Genomic DNA, 14,450 nt, shown 5'->3' on the forward strand with positions numbered 1-14,450 from the left:
ACACTTCCATTTGTATTCCTCCTGTCGAAAGAGAAGTTACTTAAATTTATTAGTTTTGCATGATAATTTACTTAATTACTTGTTTTGAAATTACTTAATTCCTTGTTTTAGAAGTCATTAACAAAAGCTTGTAGTTTGCAAAATATTAGTTGATTAAATATTTAATTATAATCGACTGTTTCGCACACGCTCATCGACGAGGAATATTTAGCGTCCGAGGAAAATTTCTTAAAAAGATTCATAAGAAGATCCATTTCTCAACGTAATTGCACGCAAACTTATAGCCTAAAATCTTATGATGAATAATAAAAGGAGAGTAATAAATGAAATTTAGTGGAAAGGTTCATTTCCATGAAAAACTGAACAACACACAACGTAATAGTTTCAACTATAGGCTCATTCTACATGTAAAGTAGAAAAAAAAAAACATGGAAGAAAAAAGTAGTACCTCCGGAAATGTGACGTTAAAAAAATCCACTAACGCGAATAGGAGAACCTCTGAAATATGTTTCCTTTTGAACAAAACACAACCCAAAGAGATGAACGACGCGGCTATGCAGAAACGACTAACTTTATACTATGATTCTACCCAAAACGCTCCCATTTTCATAATTCTTGTTCATTAGAAAGAGCTTATCCCGAAGATTCATTAAAACCACTAAAACGTGATTTTCAAATGTAATAATAATAATAATAAATTAAGTGGTCTTTTTAAAAAATAACTGCAAGCTTTTGTTAATGACTTCTAAAACAAGGAATTAAGTAATTTCAAAATAATTAATTAAGTAAATTACCATGCAAAACTAATAAATTTAAATAACTTCTCTTTCCACAGGAGGAATAAAAATGGAAGTGTTATTTTGGGTTAGCATCTACGAAAATTTCCCTTACTAACAATTTGCTGGGATAAATGAAATTAAATAATGCATAAATCTGCAAAATAATTACAGGAATTCTGATGTAATTTACATATATTTCATATGTACTTAATGGATAAACTAGTGGTTAGCAGTATCTCTAATATTACATAGCTTTATAATTATAGATGCTCGTATACTGACAGATTTGAATTCTTTATATCGAGGAAAGGTAGTAAATGTAATGAAATGAAAAATGTGGCAATGTTGCTGCTTGTTATCAATAGATCTTACCTCTTCTCCTGCACGCGTCCGCAATTGGGACTAACAAGTCTGGTTGCATCGTAATCGAGGTATGGAAATTCCAAACACCCCCTGTGCGTCCGCAACTGGGAATGATTTTAACACATAAGAGCAGCGTCCGCAACTGGGACGTCCGCAATTGGCACGGATTCGATCTGAATATTTGTATATAAATGTTAGTTTTCCTGGTTGTTTCTAACATTTTGTTTGACGAAAGGTTGTATAACTAATAGGATACTATATTTTCAGTTAAAATACCGTATATCGTATATAATAGTTTATTAAGTAAATTGAGAAGAACAACGCAAGTAGATATTAGCCCTTTGTACATTTAAACAACGAAAGTGTAAGAACAGATTTGATTCCTTGCTCATGAACATCTTAAAATTCTGTCTGGAAAATTGTGTGATCAGATTATTTAATAAATTTGCAAAACAAATATATAGAAAGGATAATATTAATTATAGTAATGAATAATGATGCTTGTTTTGAAAAGTTATATTGAAACTGAGGATTAATGAAAAACTTAATATTTAATTCCACACATGCTATTAAATGTATGTTATTACTCTTAGAAAATGAAAGACAGTAAATACTACAAGCATATGCTACGACATTTAAAGAAATATTTGCTTTTGCAACTTCTTGAAATATGTTCGTTGCCATTAGATGCAGATTTCACTTTCTTGGAACACATCAAAACACAACAATACTTCAGTTATACAAAATAAACTTAAAACCTAGAATTATGTTCAATTTACTAAATTTTATTGTATATACACTCGTACATCCTTAAACACAACACTTCACTCGTATATTACACTACAAAACAATGGAAAAGGTAGAAGTTGTTTCTTATCACGCTCTTTTTAATCGATATTCCTTACTTTAGAAAGAAGAAAAGACATTTTAGGAACTGTCAATTTTTGTGCAATTAAAGAATAACTTGTGAAATAGGCCCTACTTTTTGCATAATGTTCTTTCGATTAGCTTCAAAGCGGCTCACTAACATATCGAGCCCTGTAAGAAGAAATGAAAGTATGCTGAAATTGTGCTCCAATAGGTTATTTTCTGTGGCGATTAAAACGCAATTACTGTAGCTTTCTTTACTCCACGGGAAGACAACCAATACGTATTCACGCAACAGCAAATATTATATGGCAGCATTTTTTCCTATTAATCAGTAACACATACAAAATCGTTACATTTCCAAATGAAACTATATACATTAATTGGTTACTTAAAAAAGTGCGGGGGCAACTGCCCCCTTTGCCCCCCCTAATCGCCGCCCATGGTCACACGTTAGCTTTCCTTAACGGCACACTAGCTACTTGTAGAACTGCGAATAGTAGAGATTCAAATTCAATCTTTACTGTTTCCTCAGCGACATTGATCCATACACTTTTGGTCATAAAGATGAAAGTCCATCTGTGACGAAATCGTCTGCGCTGTGAATGATGAAGCAAAAAGGTCAATGAGCTATTATAATTTCGTTCTGGATGTTGATGCACGGTGGAAACTTTATAATTGGTTTATCATTGTTACGGATCAACATTGTTCATTGCTGATACTGTAAAGTTCCGGTTTTGTAATATGACGTCTCTGAAAAAAAATAAGCAAAAAAAGAACAACTTTGACATTTAAGAGACACACACAAGTCAAATTTTATAAATTGCCAGAGAAATGTCATACAGATGCGAGATAAATGAAACGTAACATACATGGAATGTGGAACAGGTTGATTGTCCCGTATATCATTCGTAAGATATCGTTGACTATGTGTGTGAAGACGAATTAGTGTTTTCACTTTCTCTGGCGTTACAGTTCATTACCGGTACTTGTCCGTGAGAAGATTAATACAATAGTACTTTGATAGAATACTAGCTGAATCTGCGCTATTTACACTGCACACAGTTCTAATATGAGAGTTAATCTCCTTCCCACTTCTCACTGTATCTGTGCGAGTCTCTTTACGAACACAACTAAAGAACAGGACGAATCTCAAAGAAAGTGAATTACTATAGACAAACACATAAATGTAGTCTTTTAATATACAGGGTGGCCCAAAAGTAGATATACACCCCTGCATTGATCAAGTATAACATTCTAGCTTATAGGTTTATTTGCTTCGGGTGTGCCGAGCTTAAGATGTAAGTAAAAACACATTAAAACAAATAATAAAGAAACTAAATCTACCTGATGGATAACAATAAGAAATGATATAAAAAGCAATGAGTTGATCAGTAAGGGATTGTATACCTACTTTTGGACCACCCTGTATAGAATGTTGGGGGGGGGGAGTTTGTGGCAAACTTGGATAAGTAATAGATGATACCAATTGCAATTTTTTTTTCTTATAATTTCATATCCGAGTACACTTCATTGTGGGTCCACAAGTTTTCGAAGTTGCCAGCTTGCAATAGGTTTTGTCATTCAGATTAAAGCAAAACGCCTGAAATGTCCATCAACCCGCTATACGTAATTCCTCTACTGGTTGCCTTTCACAAGGGTATCAACCTTAACGTGCTAGTGACAATATTAAACTAATAGGGTCAAAACGACGCCTAACATGTGGAATAGAAAAAAAAAAAAAAGAACATTTTAAAAATATTGAATGAGAATTGGCAATGGTTTTCGAGATCTCATTGTCGAAAGGGTTGGAGACAAACGTATAAACTCTTTTTTGGAGACAAACATATAAACCTAGCATTTTAATATATAGATAACTCCATGCAATATGAACAGCAGAAGTCTCATGAGGCCGATCTAATGACCCGCTAACTTTGCATATACATGTTCTATTGGTTCCCATTGATGTTTTTCCGATTTTGTATACTCACCTCTTAACTAGTATTGCCCAGGAGACGAGACGAAAAAAATAAAATACGAAAAATAAATAAAGTCTCGTCTCATGAAATTTATAGTCACCTCGCCTCGATTTCCGAAAAATTATTTATCTTCTCGTCTCGTCTCGATTCTTGTAAAGCTTTTATCGTGTCGTATAAAATTTTCTCGTCTCGTTTTGGAAATTTGTGTCCAAAATTTTATCGTGATTTTTTTTTCTTAATTTCGTTTTTGAAGTTACCAGGATCGTTCCCCATCTGCGTTACTAGAGGTCCACGAAGGTAGTGATATATCAACATTTCAGCCGTTTTTATTGTTGGAGTATATTGTGTATCTTCGAACGTTGATAAATACTCTTCACTATGTTCGTACAATCACTTTGTCAATTCATAGTTTATACTACTTGAAAAATGTAAGAATAAGAGTGCCGACATGTAGTGTAAGGAGTCAATCGACAGTGGTAGCACTTAATTCAAAACGCGAAATGTTGAGAAGTGTCACAATATCTTACAGCAATTTAAAATGGTCATTATGTTGCGAGAAATAACAGAGCATTTTTTTCACAAAAAATAAACTATTTTAACTATATGACAAGGCACTTGATTTTGACCCTTATTGTTATTATATATCGTCAAAGTGTCTTTAGTTATAATCTTTTATTCTAAGAATCAATCTTTTATGTTGAAATATGACAATAATGAAATGAAATATTTAAGTTTTACGCAACATGGTTATGCCCGTTAGGTTAAAGGAGACGGTGATGATGAGAAATGAATGAAATGGTGGAATGAAGAAGGTGGGAGGAAACGGGAGAACCCCGAGAAAAATCACGCACACGTTGTTTGTTCATTACAAAATTCATTTGGCGCGAGCTGGCATCGAACCAAGGACCCCAGGCACAAGAAGTGAATGCGCTACCACTGAGCCACCGCGGCCCTAAATATGATAATAAGTAACCAGGACTTTTTGCATACCGGATTAAATGATAGCTAAATGAAGCTTTAATTTCCATAGTTCTGTAAATAGTATATTATGAAATTGACTGTTTCTATTTTAATATTGCTTTATAATTGCTTGAACCTTGTAATTTGAATATATTCAACCCTCTGACAGGAGCCTTAACCTGATAATATTCATTCTACACTACAAATTTTCTGGTCTTTTAAAATGATTCTATTGCTGCTTTTTTGTCTATGAGCTTTTCACAGCACTGAAAATAAAGTTTATTATTATTATTATTATTATTATTATTATTATTATTATTATTATTATTATTATTATTATTATTATTATTATTATTATTATTATTATTAAGGTAGAGTGTATTTTCACTTGATTTTAGGCATACAAAAATGTATATTTTTGGACAATTCGAATTTTTCGCGCCCTTTTGGACCGAATTCAACAGGCTTTTCTATATACGTACGTATAGGCCTATATTATTTTTATCATTTAATATTTTCTTTCATTTAATTTTAGCTTACCGTTTGGTACAAATAAGTACAACAACCATAAATTGGCTAAATGAAATATCTTTTCAAGGTGATCTGTGGTACTGTACAATGTTCATGTACGTACGTATAAATATATATATATGACTTCTATCATATATGCTCCTTTTATGGTTCCACCTTCCGGATTGGGTGATGAAAAGCGTGTTAAGACAACGGGTGTTAACGTTTTGTTCACCCGTCAAATTGGAACCGAAGGCCGAAAGCAGAAGTATTGATTGCTTTTAATATATGTTTACTAACTGATTTCAGAGAAAAAAAAGAAGTATGTAAACTAAAAGTTAATGTTATAATGAAGTTGTAAAATTATGCAGAACGTATAAATTTGGATGTTGTAGACGTAAAAAGAAAGGGAGATAAGGCGAAAAAATTGTTTTTGATAATCATCGCACCGCGTGCTGACATAAGCTGGATGGCCTTCGAAATCGAGAATGAATTATCACTTTTTGCAAGGTGATACTAGTAATTTAATTCCGGTGCTGTTATCTGATTTACAACTCCTACTGGAGTTGAACTTTTGTTTCTGCGACAGAAGAGACTGTTTATTTTTTTTTAAAAGATTACTTGCTAAAGGAGGGTAAAAATATAGTTGGTTTTCCCACATGTTTGCTTTTCCTTAGTTATTTTAACCATTAATGCACTATGAATATATTCATAAAGGAGAATTCTTCATTTTTTGTTGTTATTAGTTATGTTCAAATCTTAACTCCTAAGATCTTAATCTCGACTACTGGCAAAAACCGCAATGTTTTATTAAAATATGCTGATGTACTGTACAACCTGGGAATGCCAGTTTTATATGTAGAATCTGCAGTTAGTGTTCTGCAAATTCCGAATTAAATCATTTTTTATTTTTTTAATATACGTATTTAGGGATGCAAAATTGTCGGCGTTTTGCGGATGTAGTTTCTCTTTCTTTCTTTCTTTTTGTAAAAAGCTTCATTTTATAAAGAAAGAATACAAAAGAAATTTTCGCTTTGCATGACTTTCTTATTCAAAAATCTTTGAGTTTTACGTCCCACGGTTATGCCGGTTAGGCTAAAGGACTTTCTTATTCAAGTACTATTTCTACTTTCCCATAATGAGTAGATTCTTCAGTTAACCCTAGCAGAACCAAGGGTACGTAATTAACCCTACCTTTACAATTCGAACAGTGATGTATATAATACTAAGAATGACGTATATAATACTAACAGTGACGTAAGTAATACTGACAGTGATATATATATATATATAATCCTAACAGTTACGTATCTGATCCTAACAGTGACGTATATAATCCTGACAATGACGTATATAATCCTACCTACATAATCTTAACACTGACGTATATAATCTTAACACTGACGTATATAATCTTAACACTGACGTATATAATCTTAACACTGACGTATATAATCCTACCACTGACGTATATAATCTTAACACTGACGTATATAATCCTAACACTCCGACGTATATAATCTTAACACTGACGTATATAATCTTAACACTGACGTATATAATCCTAACACTGACGTATTTAAACACTGACGTATATAATCTTAACACTGACGTATGTAATCCTAACACTGACGTATATAATCGTAACACTGACGTATATAATCCTAACAGTGATGCATATAACTCTAACAGTAGAGTATAGGCCTATAATATTAACAGTGACATGACGATGGTAGGGTTTTTATGGGCAGTTTTCATAGCAGATAAAGGGATGGAAAAACCCTAAATATAAGCCGAAAAAAGCTGCATAAAAGGTGGCCTACTACGATTACTCTTTTTACTAATCGAGTACAAATTAATATAAAAACCACGTACGTTTGATTGTATGATAAAGTTACACACAAAAAGGTTTAATTCTTAATAGTCCGTGAAACCGCGAATTGTATAGCGTATAGATGTCACTTTACCGTTAACTTTTGATGTGTTAACTTGTGCATTAACAAAATGTGATTTACGTGTCATCTATTAAAATCACAGGGCACGTAAACTTACTAATTATTTTTTTTTTAAAAAAAGATAGTTTTAATGAAAGTTCTTAAGAAGTAAAACAATGAATAAGGAAATGTATCGTACGGAAAATCAATTAAGTTTAGTTTTTATGCTCTGCTTATCGTAAAAGGAGCGCGCAATTAGTTTTCAAGACGTTTCTTGTTGTTCCCTTCCCTAAGCCTATATCTTTTTGAGAGCACATTTCATTTCTCTGCTGGAATATAATATTGCTCTTGTTTTGTTTGTTCCGAAAGTGTAGCCAGTGTTTGTGAAGAAAGGTAGAAAATAATGTACACAAGATACTCATAAATATCGGAAGTAAACTACTTTCTTCACACTTCCGTGGAAGCTTTAAACCGTGTAAAAGGAATGTATTTGTATTCTTCCGTGAAATGTTGTTGCATTGCTCGTTGCGTGGTTAAATGTGATATTCTCTTAAAAGCCATAAAAAATAATAAAATGTTTAAAAGAAGACTATGTTATTGTCTTATTTTGAGCGCGCTTGCTTGTATTATGTCACCGTGTTGGTGGGAAGTTCAAGGGTATTCAAGGTCGCATTGGAACTTAAGCACGTAAAGTGTTTTTTGTTCTATTTCTTTACTCCAGTATTTCTGAGAAAGAATTATTAATCTATTGTTTCTTATTGTTTAAGGGTGTGCCTTTTTACATTTACTTGGAATAGTGGCTAGTTATTAATATAACATTGCTAAGGAGTTGGTGTTAGTGATTTGAACATACAACAATATGATGTCATCGGCCTGTTCTGTTCTGTTCTATCCCACTGGATATTATACTAGTTTTACATTTCTGTGTCTTATAGGTATCAGACATAAGTAAACATAGGTTCGCAATCATTTAAAGCTAGCGTTCTGTTTTTATCAAACTCACGAATTCCAAGCCCATGAGTTCTTCAAGCTGATCTACTGAATAACGCCCGCGCCTTTGTTACACGTGGTTCCGATCCCTCGGTTCCCGGTGGCTAGGGGTGGCCAAAATTTTCTGGAATCCGACGGAAATTTCACTTTCCGGATTTTGGAAAATTCCGGAATTCGACAAAATCCGGAATTTTTCTGAATTCAGGATTTTTTCGAGATCTAGAATTTTTTCAGAATTCCGGAATTTTCTAACTTTCGTATTTTTTCCGAATTCTGGAATTTTTTTATATTCCGGAATTTTTCCGAAATCCGGAATTTTCTAAATTCCAGATTTTTTGCGAATTCCGAAATTGGCTATCCCTACCGGTGGCAGAACATTGAATGCATTACGGTCATTCAGTGTTAGCAGTTTACCTATGATGATTTCTTAATTCCCGTTCGCCTGTAACCTGAAACCTTACAAATTTTACCCTCGAAATGAATTAGAATAGAATATAACGTTATAATTTTTGTAATTTTATATTCATGGTTTTATATCGATCCAGTTAAAGCATCGTAAAATAAATATATAAAGTTCTTTAGGTATTCGTACGTCACCATTACTAAAAAGGCTATCACGTATTCCTATAGAGGATGTAATGTTATCTTTGAACTTTAATTCCATGTGATGTAACCATGAATCACATTATGATCAAAGAACTTTAATCTTACACATGGTTTTGTTTACAATGGCGAGATAAGGTGATATTTTAACTCTTTAAAAATATTTGCTCACTTTCGAAAGAATGTGTTTCTTAACTTCCTGTATAGCAAAGGGGAAGGTGCTTGTGCTGATTATTTGTTATAATCTTTTAATTATTGCGTCACTCAAATCATTAAAAATGGAATATAGTATTTATTGGAATGATGGTAATAAGGTCTTAACCTTGTCACAGGAAGACTTTTTAAATATCGCATAAGGTTGTTGAATGGAGGAAAGTTATTAATAATCAGAATAGCTACATAGACTGAAATTTATCTTGGAACGTCAATAATACAAAGCAAGTATTCTTCTGTCTACACTATAAAAAATAAAACACCATTTAAACACTCTTAATACAGCTGTTGACTGTGTTTAGGGGGAAAATGATGAAATAGTGTTTATAAAATGTGCTTCGCGTGTCCAAAAGCGTTAATTCTCTAACAACTGTATCTGACATATTTTAAACGCTTCTTCTCAGCAAACAGTTCGAAAACAAAGCGATGACTTACATTTTCCATATTTTGTACGTACATGTGGAACATACTTGGACAACACAGTAGGCCTATCTAAAAGGGGTAAATATATGTAATCTGGAGGTGTTCAAAGAGTGCAGGCCCGCAATTAGAGGGGGCTAGGGAGGCCTGGCTCCCTCTAAACTTTTCATGGCCCCTCCAGACCTCAATACAAAATGCTATTGTGAATACAAAAATTACAATTTAGATATTTGTAAGATAATTTTTAATGACTTAGCCCCCTTCTTATTCATTGGCCACCAAACCTCTGTGGCTGGTTGCGGGCCTAAGTATCGGTAATGTGTAAAGTGTTCTACTGTGTCTAAAAGTGGTTTCTTTATTTTTTGCAGTGTATATTTATTCTATCGGTTAATACTGATCATTAAATAATAACCTCATTTAAAAAATAATATTTTCCAATACTATTTCGTAAATTCTCAGTGTATTTGGGAGTTTTTCTAAAAGTCATACTTTATTTTGTTTCTTTATTTTTTGTGATTAACTTTTAAATTGCGGAAATCTAACCATTTAAATCATTTATGTTATGCTATTTTATATTCTTGAAACACTATCTCTTTTTATTCATATTGCTTCTGTTTCTGTTAGATTTTCAAAGATAAAAAGTATTTTCAAAACAACCAGGTGTTATGTTCTTTAAATGTGTTGGATGTTTATAGAGGACCAAATGGACAGCTTTGTGATACTCCAAATTTCGTTACAATTCATCCGTTTCGTTGGGCGAGAGGGGAATTTTAAAAGACGTAGTCTTAGAGCAGCTGAAACTATCTTTCACATCTCTCTTTCATTGATTCCTTTCTCACATCGTTTCCCGTCATCTTTTAGCACGGCGTTCATAAAGGCGGATGCGGGAGGAGATGCAGTGTTGCTAACTAAGAAACATTCTGGATTCTTATAAGATAAATAACCACTTTCTAGTATTTTCTTTAAAAGGCTCTATTTGTTGATACTAGATAGTATTTCTGCTATTTCTTGTTCAGTTCTAAGTGCAAATCTCTGATTAGTTTTTAGAGTACAATTTGTCTCGCCTTTCGTGAGAGGCGTGCGATTTTGGTTCATCGTAGGTCATGGATAGAGTTCTTACGAGACGAGACGAGACGAGACAGAGCTCTTCCAATAGAAATATTGTTTCCGAGACGAGACAACACTTTGACCATAACTTTTCGAGACGAGACAGCCTCAATTCTTGTCTCGTAAGCAATTCTACACCATATAACAGTCTCTGTACCGATTACAAATAAATGAAAAAGGGAGAAAAATGGAGGCATTCAAAATAAAACTTAGATAAATTCACCAGCGTTCAGAAGATGCTGTCTACAATGCACTGAGCAGAGTGTGTCGGTGGGTTAGGATGGGTCACGTCCTCTTGATCCACGACCCATGACCCGCTGACCCACTAATCTCTTTTTGTCCCCCTATCAGTGTTTATTCCAGGTAGTTTCCGAGGGTTGGTCTTCTGCCCCTTCCCCTTCCCTCCTGAAGCTGAGATAATTAGATTGCGATTTCATATCACTTTCTGTAGAGCACGTCCTTTAACAAATAAGTGTCACAGTCCAAAACAATCCATTATCTTTTTTATTGTATAATGTTCAACGCTTAAACCGGAAGTTGGAATTTCTGCCACTTCCGGCTTTAGCAGCAAGATTAGAATGGAAATGGAGTATATTCATAGGACACCTAATTGATTACAGAAAACCACTTCTCGTTATATATACCGATATTCTATTAAGTATTATGCCTTTTGGTAGGTCCTAGGACTAATGAGATTTTTATTTTTATTTATTTATTTATTTTTATTTATTTATTTATTATTTTTATTTATTTATTTTTTATTTTTACTTATTTGTTTAGGTTTTGGCCTGGAAATGTTTCTTTCACGTTTCTCGATCTTCAAATCGTCGATCAGTTCTTCTTGTGATTGGAAGTGTTCTTCTTCTTCCTATTTCTCACTTTCCTTCCATATTTCCTTCTATGGTGTTGTGAAGAAGACAGGTTCTTCGCAAGATGTGTCCAATCCAAACAAACTTCGTACGAAGGATGCTGGCTAAAAGTGTCCTCTTCTTCCCTATCCACTTTAAAATATCTTCGTTTGTTACTTTCTCTGTCCATTTTATCTTCTCCATCTTCCCCCAAAACCACGTCTCTAAGCTCTCTAAATTTTTCTTCTCTAACTTCCGTAACGTCTAAGTCTCTGAACCATATAGTAAAATATTCCATATAGGCTATAGCACTTGGTCCACCTTCTTCCTTGGTCCAATATTAAGCCTGCTATAGTTAAGAATGATCTTTTCTTTTTAGATGCTTCTTTAGCTACGGCAATTCTCGGCCTGATTTCTTTGGTGCATTAAGCGTCTTCCGTCAAAGTATTTCCCAAGATACTTGAAATCATGTACTTTTTAAGTACTCTTTTTTCTACTCTGACCCGTAAGGGTGCTTTTCCACAGGATATGCTCCTGACTTTCAATTTTTCGAAAAAATGAAATGAAATGAAATCTTTGAGTTTTACGTCCCATGGTTATGCCGGTTAGGCTAAAGGAGACGGTGATGATGAGTAATGAATGAAATGGTGGAATGAAGAAAGTGGGAGGAAACGGGAGAACCCTGAGAAAACCCACGCACATGGTGTTTATCCACCACAAAGTTCACTTGGCGGGGACTGGGATCGAACCCGGGACCCCAAGCACCAGAGGTGAACGCTCTACCACTGAGCCACCGCGGCCCCTCAATTTTTCGATATTGATTTATATTCCGTATAGTTTCCCAGTTTCAATTATTTTGTTAATCATCTCTTGTAGTCCTTCTTCGGTTCTAGGTATGGTAACCGTATCATCTCCATACCTGATGTTATTAATAATATGTCCTAATGCTTTCGTCATTAAACATTCACTATAAATGTTGAGTAATTGGGGTGATACACTACATCCTTGTCTCACTCCTCTCCCCATATCCGCACTATTCGTTTCTCCTTCATTCAAGCGCAACTTCACTCGTTGTTCTATGTACAGATTGCGAATGAGTCGTCGGTCTCTATTACAGTTTTTATTCTATGGTGATCCAAGTTAAAACCGGAAGTGGCATATTCTTCCACTTCCGGTTAGGATACGCGGTTAAGAGAAGAACCTATTCTTAGAATGCTAAATCGATTCCAAAGGACAGCTTCTAGCTTTCTCTTATTGTTTTTTGCTCTATGTAGATCATTATTCAAACCGGAAGTTGTATTGGAGCTCTGTCACTGCCGGTGTTATTAGTACGTTAAGAATGGAGATGAAACGATCACACTTCTTGGCACACTTAATCGATTACAGAAAACCCGTTCTCTCGATATGTTACTGTCTTTGCTCTATAGTGATCAAAGGGAGGACCAACTGGGGCCGATCCAGGACGTACTTCTGGGGGCGGGGCGGTGGGTTGTAATACTGCTACTTAGAGCTACTTTAAAAAGCTCCAAACTCTGAGATGGGTTTTATTTATATATATATATATATATATATATATATATATATATATATATATATATATATATATATATATATATATATATATATATATATAAAATAAGAAAGTTTCCTCTTCTGGGAGGGCGATTGCCCCGATCGCCCCCCTCTGGATCCGCCCCTGAGGACCGAAGATGGTTTATTTCTATACTTCCAGTTTGAATACGTATCTCCTTCAAATAGAAATTGGTTTCTACCTTTTGAATCTCTACATTCTGACTAAATTTGGTGGTAATGCATCAACTAGTTCTTGAGATATTTTGTCTCCCGGACGGATGAACGAACACACGTACAGGGTAAATATGTTGAAAGATTTTGTTCAATCAAATTCCTTAACCTTTTAAATTTTGGCTTTTTTAAAAGGTAAATTATAGACTTTCAGTCAAGCAGCTACAGCATCATCCCTATTTACCCTAGGATCTTGGTTCGTACTTCATTCTCTTCAGAATAGAACAGCCTTTCAAACGGCACCATTCGCATTTCTATATTATGTCCCTAAGGCGGGAAATTTTGAGAGAAGTCGGATTTTTTTCTGATTTTTTTTTCAAATTTGGAGCCTCTCCGGACCCGCCTGTGTTAACACACAGATCTCAAAATCAACTGAAAAATACTAATGGGTATACTGAATGTGTGTACAAAATTTCAGACTTCTATCTTGATAAGTAAGGTAAAATATATTTACGAATGTATTAAGAATATCCCCACAATACCCCAGATTCCTGCATAAAACATGATCCCAGGTAAACATTTTCTAAGACATCCTCATATATTTTAGGATCGAAGTTCGTACCTCATTATCTTCAGAATGAAACAACCTTTCAAACGGTACCATTCACATGTCTTCATCATGTATCTGAGGCGGGAAAATCGCATAGAAAGGGAATTTTTGTCTAAAAAAAATCACCTTTTTGCCCCTCTTGACCCCCATATGTTAACGCACAGATCTGAAACAAATCAAAAACATACTAAGGGGTGCACTGAATGTGTGTACATAATTTCAATCTTTTAGATGCAAAAATAAAGCCCGCCAAAAAATAATAAAAATAGGCATTACAAAAAATATTATTTTAAAGTATGACATTATCATCTCCTATGCCTCGACGCAGAAAGGCGTGAAGCCATACATAACATGTTCTACAATGTCTCCAGGCTTGGGAGAAAAAAAAACGAAGTAAAAAGCTTTATTGGTACTTTTCTAATCGAATAATAAAAATACACGATAAAATTTAAAAGGTTTAAGAGATAAAGAAAACGTTGATGAGACTAGGAAAGAAAACGCTTAATTCAGTGTAATTGGAGTTC

At 34.1% G+C, this 14,450-nt stretch overlaps 1 protein-coding gene across 1 annotated transcript in view; it reads left to right on the forward strand.

Moving 5' to 3' along the window:
- The window catches only part of insc (spindle orientation adaptor protein inscuteable), a 231,632-nt gene that overhangs the window by 12,714 nt on the left and 204,468 nt on the right, over positions 1–14,450 (forward strand). The gene's annotated exons all lie outside the window — the stretch shown is intronic.

Source organism: Thermobia domestica, chromosome 14, assembly GCF_964235325.1.
Source record: "Thermobia domestica chromosome 14, izTheDome1.hap1.1, whole genome shotgun sequence".
In the NCBI taxonomy this organism is placed as follows: Eukaryota; Metazoa; Arthropoda; class Insecta; order Zygentoma; family Lepismatidae; genus Thermobia; species Thermobia domestica.